The sequence below is a fragment of the Mesocricetus auratus genome, unplaced genomic scaffold (genome assembly GCF_017639785.1).
Source record: "Mesocricetus auratus isolate SY011 unplaced genomic scaffold, BCM_Maur_2.0 Super-Scaffold_100025, whole genome shotgun sequence".
NCBI classification, from domain to species: domain Eukaryota; kingdom Metazoa; phylum Chordata; class Mammalia; order Rodentia; family Cricetidae; genus Mesocricetus; species Mesocricetus auratus.
The window spans coordinates 23,568,700-23,579,084 of NW_024429206.1; the positions used below are offsets into that span (position 1 = coordinate 23,568,700).

A 10,385-nucleotide genomic window follows, 5' to 3' on the forward strand; every position below is an offset into this window, starting at 1 on the left:
CCAGGATTGCCAATGCCGGGGAGGTGAAGGTGATTAGATTCCAGGGCTTTGGGGGCAATTAGTCTAGCTCAGTGGTTCTCAACCTTCCTAATGTATTGACCCTTTAATACAATACAGCTCCTCATGCTGTGGTGACGCTCCCAACCATAAGATTATTTTCATAGCTGCTTCATAACTGTGATTTTGCTACTGATCGGTGTCTCAATTCCTAAGACCATTGGAAATATGTTCTCTGGTGATCACAAACCACAGGTTGAGACTGCTGGCCTGGTTGAACCAGTAAGTGCCAGATTTGGTGAAAGATTCTGTCTCAAAATATTATATGGAAATTTACTGAAGAAAATATCCAGTATTAGCCTCTTGTCTCCATGCACCACACACACACACACACACACACACACACACACACACAATCATCATGTTATTTACTGAAGAATCATCTTGGCTGTATCATGAGGAAAATTCAGAGACAGTGCCTCTTCCACCAAAGACTATAGGTTCTAGAAGATGCTAAATGGAGAAGAACAGGACAGTCAGTAATGGTGATCTAGAAAAAAACTAATTGAGTTGGACAGACCACAGGTAACTAAAGTATAGCTCAGAAGATAATGTGTGCAATAAGGTTAAGAGCTCTGGGAGCTTGGGGAGTTGTGAGGAAGATGACCCACTTCTAAAAACAGAACCTTTTGAGAAGTACCCTTGGAAATGGGTTTTAAAGGTTGATAGTAGGACATAATCAGATACAGAGGAAGTCTCTGATCTCCCAAACTTCCCCTGACTCCCACCTGCTGCTATCTTCATAGAGTATCTCACACTCCATCTCAGAGGTCATCGAAGATCTCAAGCTACAGCTGCCCCTGCTGGGCTCCACCCCACCTCCTGCCTGCAGCCACTCCTGCCTCTTCGTGTGCTCTAGTGTCTGCGAAAGGCCACTGTGCCCTTTCCCTCCCCTCCATCCCTGCGAGCGGATGGTTACCCTGGGGCTGCCACAAAGGATGCTCGACTAACATTACTTCTACTTGCTTCTTGCGGCTCCTCCTTGTCAATCATTCACACTGGGTCAGAGGATGCTCATCTCAGCAGCTACTGTGCTTATTTCCTTTGATGGAAATACACAGCTTCTTTCTGTGGGGGTTTGGAGGTGTATGTGTGTGGTGGGTGGGGGCGTATGCTGCATGTCCCTGTGTGTGCACTCAGAAGAATAGGCTCCAGAAGAGGATACCAGATGTCCTGCTCTGTCACTATCCACCTCTTGGGACTGTGTCTATCACTGAAACCTGAAACTAGACTGACTCCAGCAAGCCCTGCCGTCTCTTCTACACTCTAACTCCCATAGCACTGGGGCTGTAGTGTACGGATGTCAACATCCAGCTTTTTACGTTGCTGCTGGACATTTGAGCTCAGGTCTTCATGCTTGTACAGCAAGCATTCTCACCCACTCTCCATCTCCCCAGCCCTCATGTGGCTTCTTAAAGCACCAGTATCTCGCAGTATCTCCGTATCTTGCAAACGTTCATTTTAGGAGTTTGGGCTGATCACCCTAGGAAGAGATCCCAGAATGAACCATAGGATGGACTCCTGGAAATGGCTCTCTCTTGCCGAAAGCCCACCCTCGTCTCAAACCTAAGTGTTGCATCTAGTATCTTTGTGTGCAGAGGTATGGTTGTTTGCATGAGAAATGTCCCCCACAGGCTCATGTATTTCAGCACCCCACCCCTAGCTGGGTGTTTCAGGATGTTGTGGGACCTTTAGGAAGCAGAGTCTTGCTAGAGGAAATACTTCACTGGAAGTGGGATTTAAAAGTTTATAGTCTTACTCCACTTCCTACTCTCCTCTCTCTCTCTCTCTCTCTCTCTCTCTCTCTCTCTCTCTCTCTCTCTCTCTCTCTCTCTCTCTCCCTTTCCTGCACTGTGTGTAGATCAAACTGTGATCAGCTACTTCCTGCTTCTGCTGTCATACTGCCATAGTGTCCCTAACTGAGGCCATGCCTTCTCCGCCTTGATGGAATCTATACTCTGGAACTGTGAGTCAAATAAACCCTTTCTTCCTTGAGTTTCTTTTGTCACAATATTTTATTACACAAACTGAAAAGTGTCAAATATTGTGGGTGGGTGAATATGTGTGTGAATCTGTCATATATATGTATATATATATATATATATTCTCACCTATGTGTTTGTGAAGAAGCAAGAGGACAACTCAAGAGTAATCCACCTTTTTTTTGGAGACTGGGTCTCTCACTGAACATGGCACTTGCCCAGTAGGCTAGGGTGTCTGGCTAGTGAGTCTCAGGGATCTTCTCGTCTCTACCTCACCAGTACTGGAATGGCAATCACATGCCACTGTGTCTGGCTTTTCCCATAGGTTCTAGGGGTCAAATTCATGTCTCCATGTTTACAGAGCAAACAGCGTAGCAACAGAGCCTCTCCCCAGTTCACATCTAGTGTCTCCATGATTTGGCCCTCCTCCCAGGAACAAGTTGAGGTGGTACCCTGCTCTCTATTTAGTTCACTCATCATAGTTCTGAGAACTCTTTCCAGTCTGCCCATGAAGGTAAAGGGAAATAGTACTTCTCATACATGGCTGGTACATCAGACCCTACAGTGAGAAAGTAAGCAATACTAACTGTTTACCTATGCATCTATCCATCAGTCTACTTACCTGTGCATTGTGTGTGTATGCACACACGCACACCATGCACACACACGCAAATAGAGAAAAGTATGTATCTGAGAACCTGCATGGCACTGAGCAATTGAGCGACTACCCAGCACAAGGCTGTCTTGGGGAATCAGCTGAGCTCTCAGCTTACCAGCCTTGAGGGGAGGAAGAGAACAAAGCCACAATTGAAGCCCTGTCTGTATTCTGAGGATAATCACAGAACTTACAGCTCTAATCAGACAAGCCAGGCACTGTTGGGTCTTTCATCTCAAATAAAAGTCTTTGACACAGGGAGAGTGTTATCATGTGTAGCTCCTCGGAAGTAAATTCTGGCATTTGTGGGTAAATAGAATGGATCACAATGAGCGTCCCTCAGAGAAGGATGCTCCCGAGGTGCAGACAATACCGATTAGATGGCAGAACTGGGTCACTTGTCTTCGCCAGCTGCCTCAGCAGCCTGAGCAAGCGAAGAGTGGGTACTGCCATTTACTTTCCCTGCACGAATCCAGATTTTGGCTGGCCCTGGGCACGCATGCAGATGGAGACAGAGCAGTGGGACGGGCCTCGACACAGCGGTGTGCCCGCAAGAGCTGGGAACTTTTTCATACCCTGCCATCCCATCATCCACTCTGGCTACACAAAATGAGTATGAATTATGGGGGCCTGCTGAGCCTTTGATTTCCCTCAGCTGCCACCCCAGCAGCCACGTTCCTAGAAATTAACTGTGTGTTTCATCTGTTAGCAGAGGGAGTAAGAGTTAAAAGTTAGCCTGTCATTCAGCTGTCAACCTTCTACTCACACTGGCTTCCCCTCCCACCCCAACTCCAGGGTTGCTCGCACAGCATCCATGCGCCTCCTCCTAGAGACTGGCAGGAACCCCAAAGTCTAGTAAATTATAGGAGTCACCTCTTTGATGAGACAGGGTTTAGATAGATGAAAGCAGTTAGGGAAAAATTTACCCTGTCCATGTGTATTAGTCAACTTTCACCGATTGACAAAATCCGTGAGGTAAATAATTTAAAGGAGGAAAGATGTCCATTGAGTCAAGATTTCCTACATTTTAGCCATCTTTATTGCTGTGGGTTTGTGATGAGAGGGAGAGAGAGAGGACAAACAGACAGATTGACATTAACTAGGGACACGATCCACCTTCCAAAGGCACATCCCAAGATGCCCACTTTCTCTGACAAGACCATCGGGTCTCATGTCCTCGTAGCTCATGCAGCTTTGATCTCATCAGTGGCTGAAGTTAACGTTCTCATGATCCAATCACTTCTCAATGGTGCCATCACCTAGGGTGCAAGACTTTGACAAATGAGACTTTGGGGCAGACTTGTGGAAATCGCTGTCGTTTCCCTTCTCGCTTCTTCGTTACCATTGCCCCACCCCCACCGTTCTTTCTGTTTTGATCTTGAAAGGGATGGGAGCTAGGGAGTTGGTTCAGCGGGTAAACTGCTTGATACGTAAACATGGGGAACTGAGTTCAGGTTCCCCAGGACCCACATAAAAAGCCAGCTATGGTGCTGTGTGTTTATAATCCCAGAGTTAGGGAGGCAAAGACAGAAGGAGCGGTGAGGCTCACTGGACATCCAGCCTACATAAATAATTGAGTTTCTGAAGTCACGGTTCAGTGAGACATGCACACCCAAAAATGAAGTGGGGATATGAATGATGAGGACACATGACATTGACTTCAGACCTCCATAATACACATGCAACACACACACACACACACACACACACACACAGGAAGTCCACCAGGTTAGTCAGCTGTCTATCACTGTAGCAAATACCCCCAAATTATCAACTTATAAAGGGAAAAGGTTTCCATTGGCTTACAGTTTGAAGACTTCAGTCCAGGGACAACGGATCTATTACTTTTTGGACATCTGTTTGAAGGCAGAAAGCATGGTCAAAGTTCAAAGAGAAGTGCATTTGCTCATCTCACCGTCTGTTCATAAAAGAGAAAGAAGATACTGGACTCCCCATGTTCTCAGCAACTACTGCTTTGTTCGCAATCACTATGGTTCTGATGTTTTTTTCTAAAACAATTTATAATTGGAGTCATGTGGTATACATCTGCTCCAGATGAGATTTTACTCACTAAGCAACATGCATTCGAGATTCCTATTGCCTGTCCATGGATTGAAAGCCTATTCCTTTTTATGTTTCATCTATTTTATTTGGACACTGTAGCAAAAAACAATTCAGTTGGCTTAATAATGGAAGAGTACTTGATTCCTCGCATTTTTAGACAATCATGAATTTAATCATGCAGGCCTTTTATGAAAGTCTAATATGCAGGTCTTTGAATGGACACATTTAAATTATTTGAATATTACTAAAATCATTTAAATATTAAAATTAGTGTAAGCAATAGTTAAATGTTAGACAGCCTGCTAGACTCTTGAATGGTATTCAATGATTCTAAACATAAAAAGAGAATCCCAATGCACCAGTCAGAGTTGTCTAGAGACAGTTATGACAGAGAGAGAGAGAGACAGAGAGACAGAGAGACAGAGAGACAGAGAGAGAGAGACAGAGAGACAGAGAGAGACAGAGAGACAGAGAGAGAGTCCATACCCATATTCGTTGTACATTAGATAAGCTTATGTAGGGAAAAACAAGGGACATATTCCCCAAACTCATTAATCTAAATCTCACTAAGTTGTTCAGCATTTGGTTTTCTACCACTTTCTTATATCTGAACATTTTAGATATTTGTTGTCAGTGTGCCCTTTGCTTTAATTAAACAGCATGAGGCTTAGCCCTTATGTCAAGTAATTAATGGATTAATTACACACATATTAAGAAACCAATACACTCCAGATATTTTGGCTTAGTATGATGGAACATAAATGGCTCGCACTCATCACCACTTTTCATTTTTGAAGGCTATGATTTGTATTTTTTCATCACTCATTCGTGTGTCTTCCTCCCTCCCTCTCTCTGTGAGTATGCACGTGTCTGTACCCGGCAGAGGCCATCTCCTCTGGAGATGGAGTTACAGGTGACTGTGAATTACCTGCAGTGAGCGCTGGGAACCAAATTAGTATCCTCTGCAAGAAGAGTGCGGACTCTCAACTGATTAATGATATCACTAGAGAAATAAATCCATTCTTTGTCCCACCCCTACCCCTGTACCGGGGAATTTCCTCATTATTGTAGACATCGTGAGAACTTAGTCAACAAACAGCTTAATTACTTTTTAATATGAACTTCTATAGAATCGTCAATCATATACATGATCAGTTTTGAACTTGTAAATTCACACAAACGAGCCTGAGCATTGCATTCTAACTCCCTACCCCCTGTCCCCACATGTCAGGCCATGCGCCCTGGGCAGGCAGTACACTCATCATCTCCCAGGCATACCCTGGTTGCTCTGCACCCTGTCTCTACAAGGATCTTCCTTGATGCAAGCTTTCAGTGCATCTCCCTGGCTTCTCACAGGTTTGGCTTGTTCATGAGTGGATAGAGACCTGAGCATTTACTTATGGCTTTAAACAAGTTCAATTTACTCGGGCCATAGTCACTGCTCTAGGGCCTCTGGGAACGTGCATGATTCTCAGAGGGAGTGCGCAAACTAAATCAATCTGAAAAATTTACCTTTAAGTAACAATTTACAGATCTAATAAGCAAGGAGAGCGGCACTGAATAGAGGAGCTGTAAATCTATTATCGTAAGCATCCCACACGGACACGATTTTCCTTCACACCTCCGAAATCTTAAATTTCCTCCAGACAGGCACACATGAATTCCAGCAGCTGGTCTGCCCCCACATCCCCCACCTTGCTCTCCTTTTGGGAGTCACACTGGGTTGCTAGAAATACCCTATAAAGAAAAGCCCAAGGGCCTGGGAGATGGTTCTGCAGACCTGGAGATGTGAGATGGTAAAAGGCACTTGCTACGCAAACCCAAGAGCCTGAGCTTTATCCTGGGTAGCAAGGTGAAAGAAAACAATCAACGCCACAAAGCCATCCTTTGGCTCCCATGTGCACATGCCATGGCACATAGCACACAGAAGGAAAAGGGAGAGGAGGGGAACAGGAGAGGAGGAGCAGGGGGAGGAGGAGAAGAGGGGAAGGAGAGAGAAGAGGAGGAGGAGGAGGAGGAGAGAGGAGGAGGGGAGACCAAGAGACTAAGGAAACTGAGAAGATGGCTCAGTTTGTAAGGTGCTTGCCACATAGCATGAGGATTCAAATCCAAGCACCAGACACCATATCGAGTGGCCACAAGCGATGGTATGTGCCTGTAATACCAGTGCTGCCGGTGAGGGATTCACGATTGACCGGGTGAGAATGGAGGATCCCTGGGGCTCACTAGCCAGCCAGACTTGTCAAGCCAGGACATTCCAGGCTCGGTAAGAGATTCCGTCTCAAAATATAAGGTGGAGAGTGATTGAGAAAGACACTGGAGGTTGACCTCTGACCTATACACACATGTGTATTCGTGCACACACAAACACACACACACTCACAAATAGGCCCACACTACACACACAGGTGCATGTACATACACAGAAACATAAAAAAGGAAAGTAATGCATGAAGTCATCATTAAATCAAATGATAGGAACACAGTATCTTGGGGGCAGAGTCATGTATCCTGATGTGGACGGCCAAGTCTGGGTCACATCTGCTTCTCGGCCTGTGTCCGAGAACGTGCGGAGGGTGTCTGGGATTGACAACACAGAGACTCGTTCAACGATATAAAGAAAACTTTAAACAGGCTCCAAAAAGGTTCAAGAAGACTTCCTAAGAAAGGCTCCCACCAGAGAAGCTTCTGCTCTCTCCTCCACCCTGGCTGGTTCTCTCTGACACCAGAGGTGGATGTGTGTGGGTTTTGAAGGTGCGGTTAGTCCTTTGACAAGGTCGAGGTCAGGGCGGTTTCCGTGGGAAGGCCTTTTCCAGGAACTTATTGTATCGTTTTTAGTAAGCATGTTTTTACTAAACATTGTCTTACAGCTGCCTACTCCCAGGCAGAAGGGGAAGTGGGTCTCTGCTCAAGGTCTGGTGTTCCCACATATGTGTACTATTTAGTTTATAATCATTATCATCAACATCATCATTTTTCTCAACTTGACATAAAGTTACAGTTATCTTGGGACAGGAGCCCCAACTAAGAGAATGCCTCCATCAGATTACCTATAGGCAAGTCTGAAGGACATTTTCTTGATTAATGGTTGATGTGGGAGGGCCCAGCCTACTGGGAAGTAAGATGGCCTTGCATTTTATAAGAAAGCAGGCTGAGCAAATCATGGGGAGCAAGCCAGTAAGTAGTATTTCTCCATGGTCTCTGCTTCAGGTCCTGCCTTTAGATTCCTGCTTTGGCTTGGCTTCACAGTTTAATATGTTCTGTAACAGTTTCATCTGAGACTTAGACCTTCCATCTTGGAGAAAAACTTCTTTAGACATAGGATATAAAAGGGAAATGAGACAACAATAATATATCTTAGGATGCTTATAAAAAGATGAAACAACATATATTTTATGGGGAGATGAAACATTCCACCCCTCACAGAAGTTCATTATTAAGACAGGAGCTATACAACTCAAATTAGCTTCAGGAACTCCCTGAAACTGACCAGATCCATTAGGCCCCTTCTGCCCAAGAGTATATAAGCAGCAAAGATTTAAGAGCCACTCTTAGACAAACTGAGCTGTCTAGGAGTTCAAGCCAAACCAGCCACCTGCAAGAAGCAGGGACCAACTAAACTACCCAGAAAAAGCAAAAGCAAGTTCAGCTTCCTGGAAGAGAGTCAGGCCAACTGAGCTACTCAGAAAGGACACTGTTCAGCCTGTTAAGCTGCCTGCAAGCTATGCAGTGATCTCCAGGCATTCAGAGTGTATGAGCTGTCACTCATGCTGTGGTGGGCTTAAGTGATGTAACTGTCTTTGAGTCATTTCTGCTCCTGTGAGTAATTCCTCACCCATACTCCTGTAAGTAACCCAATAAAACTCATTGATTCACTAAAGCCCTTTGAGTCTATCTGCACTTCAGTCTCTTGACAGTTTCTGACCAGGAGTGAGCAGATATTTGTCACACAACAGACTGACTGTGACATGTAACCTAAATAAACCCTTTTCTACCCAACTTCCTTTAGATCATGGTCTTTATCATGGCAACAGAAAGTAAACTAGGACCATACCTGAGACTGATACTTCATAAGGAAAAGTGGCCAACAGCTCAAGGGCCTTAGATAGTCAAAAGCATGGCATTTAGTTGGCAAAATCAAGACGGCTGTGCAGATTGTGACATCACCAATGAAAACATAACAATGGGAAAGTATAGAAATGGAATGACTCCAAAGCAGATGACCTGCCTAGAATCCTCCAGGGAGGGACTGAGGACATGACTCTGCAGTAGAGCACCTGCCTAGAATTCCCTAATGGTAAAGCACTTGCTAAGAATATTCTTAGGCCATGCCTAAGAAGTATAACGTTTACCTAACACATGAAAAGCCCTGGATTTCATCCCAGCATTAATATAAATAAAAGGATCCGTAGAGTGTGTCTGTAGAGTCATACTGTTGCAATTGCCTGTTTCTTCCTTCCCCCTTTCTTTCTCCTTCTCCTTTATTTTTTCCTCCTTTCCTTACTCTTAAGGCTAGTTTGTAGAATGGGGCATAGAAGCTAAGGTTGACTGAAGGCTGAGGGTTCCCGAACAACCATGGCTGATCCTGAACAGGAGTTGAAACTTGATTCCCTAAAGGGCCACACAGGCAATGAAAAAGTGTGAAGCGTGCCACCTGCCACTCTAAGAAAATATTCTTCATGTCTACCCACAAATACATTCTGTCCTGCTTTCCTGAAGAAAACAAGAACAAAAACCTGCCTTTCTCCACTCCAACCACAAATAAACTCTTAATTCTACCAAAATCGGGCAGATTTTATAAACACTGACACTTCTTCAGCACTGGGTCGAACTAGAGTGTCAGAATCCCAGTAGGCAGAAAGCAGACTCCAAGGTTATCCTTAGCTACAGAGAGAGTTCAAGATCAGCTTGGATTGCATGAGACCCTGTGTGAAGTAAGGAAGTGATAAAAAAAGTAATTAAGAAGAGTGTGACGATCACAAGGGGATCAATGGGTCCTGCCTCAAGGGACAAAGGCACTGAGTCAGCTAATTATATTCGTCTCATTTTTTGGAACACATGATATTTTGTTCAAAAGCCCTATGGATTTCAAGGTGGAGTGTTTATAATAATTTTCATCTGCATTTTTCTTTTCTTAATTTAGTTTTCAACATCTTAATGGTGCGAGGGATTTAGGTAATGTCTTAAACAAATACATTAAAAACATATTCTTTTAAATCTATGCAATAGCTTTGACCCACCTAGGAAGAGGCCAGCTGCATTATGGGCTGTTTGTCTGAGGTTGACTACCGAACTCCTACCTGTCATTTCTGCCATACTGCTGAACTAGAGACAGTAGACTTCCCTCCCAGAGGAAAGAGAATTTTTCTGTGATGCTGACTGAGATGCCTGAGTAGCAGGCTCTAATGATCCTCATGAAACCTGCAAAGGGAGACGTGGAGCTGTGATAAAGTCTTGATGGGTGTCTCAGCACAACCTATGGAGCATTCTCAACACAGGATGACACTTGAGAGACAACCCAAATGAGAGCAAGAACACACAACCTTCACACCCCCTCACTCATCAGTCATGGGGAAGGGTGGTTCTCTACTGTCACTCAATTGACTATGTTGTAATTTGTGTGTTTT

The 10,385-nt window shown here is 44.5% G+C and overlaps 1 long non-coding RNA gene across 1 annotated transcript; it reads right to left on the reverse strand.

Annotated features, from left to right (window-relative positions):
• Window positions 1-3,715: 3,715 nt before the first annotated feature.
• LOC121133920 lies at window positions 3,716-8,906 on the reverse strand. Its single transcript, XR_005870931.1, has 3 exons — window positions 8,813-8,906; window positions 4,501-4,612; window positions 3,716-3,953 (listed from the first exon to the last, which is right to left on the reverse strand). It is a non-coding gene; the product is annotated as an uncharacterized LOC121133920 (long non-coding RNA).
• Window positions 8,907-10,385: the final 1,479 nt, after the last annotated feature.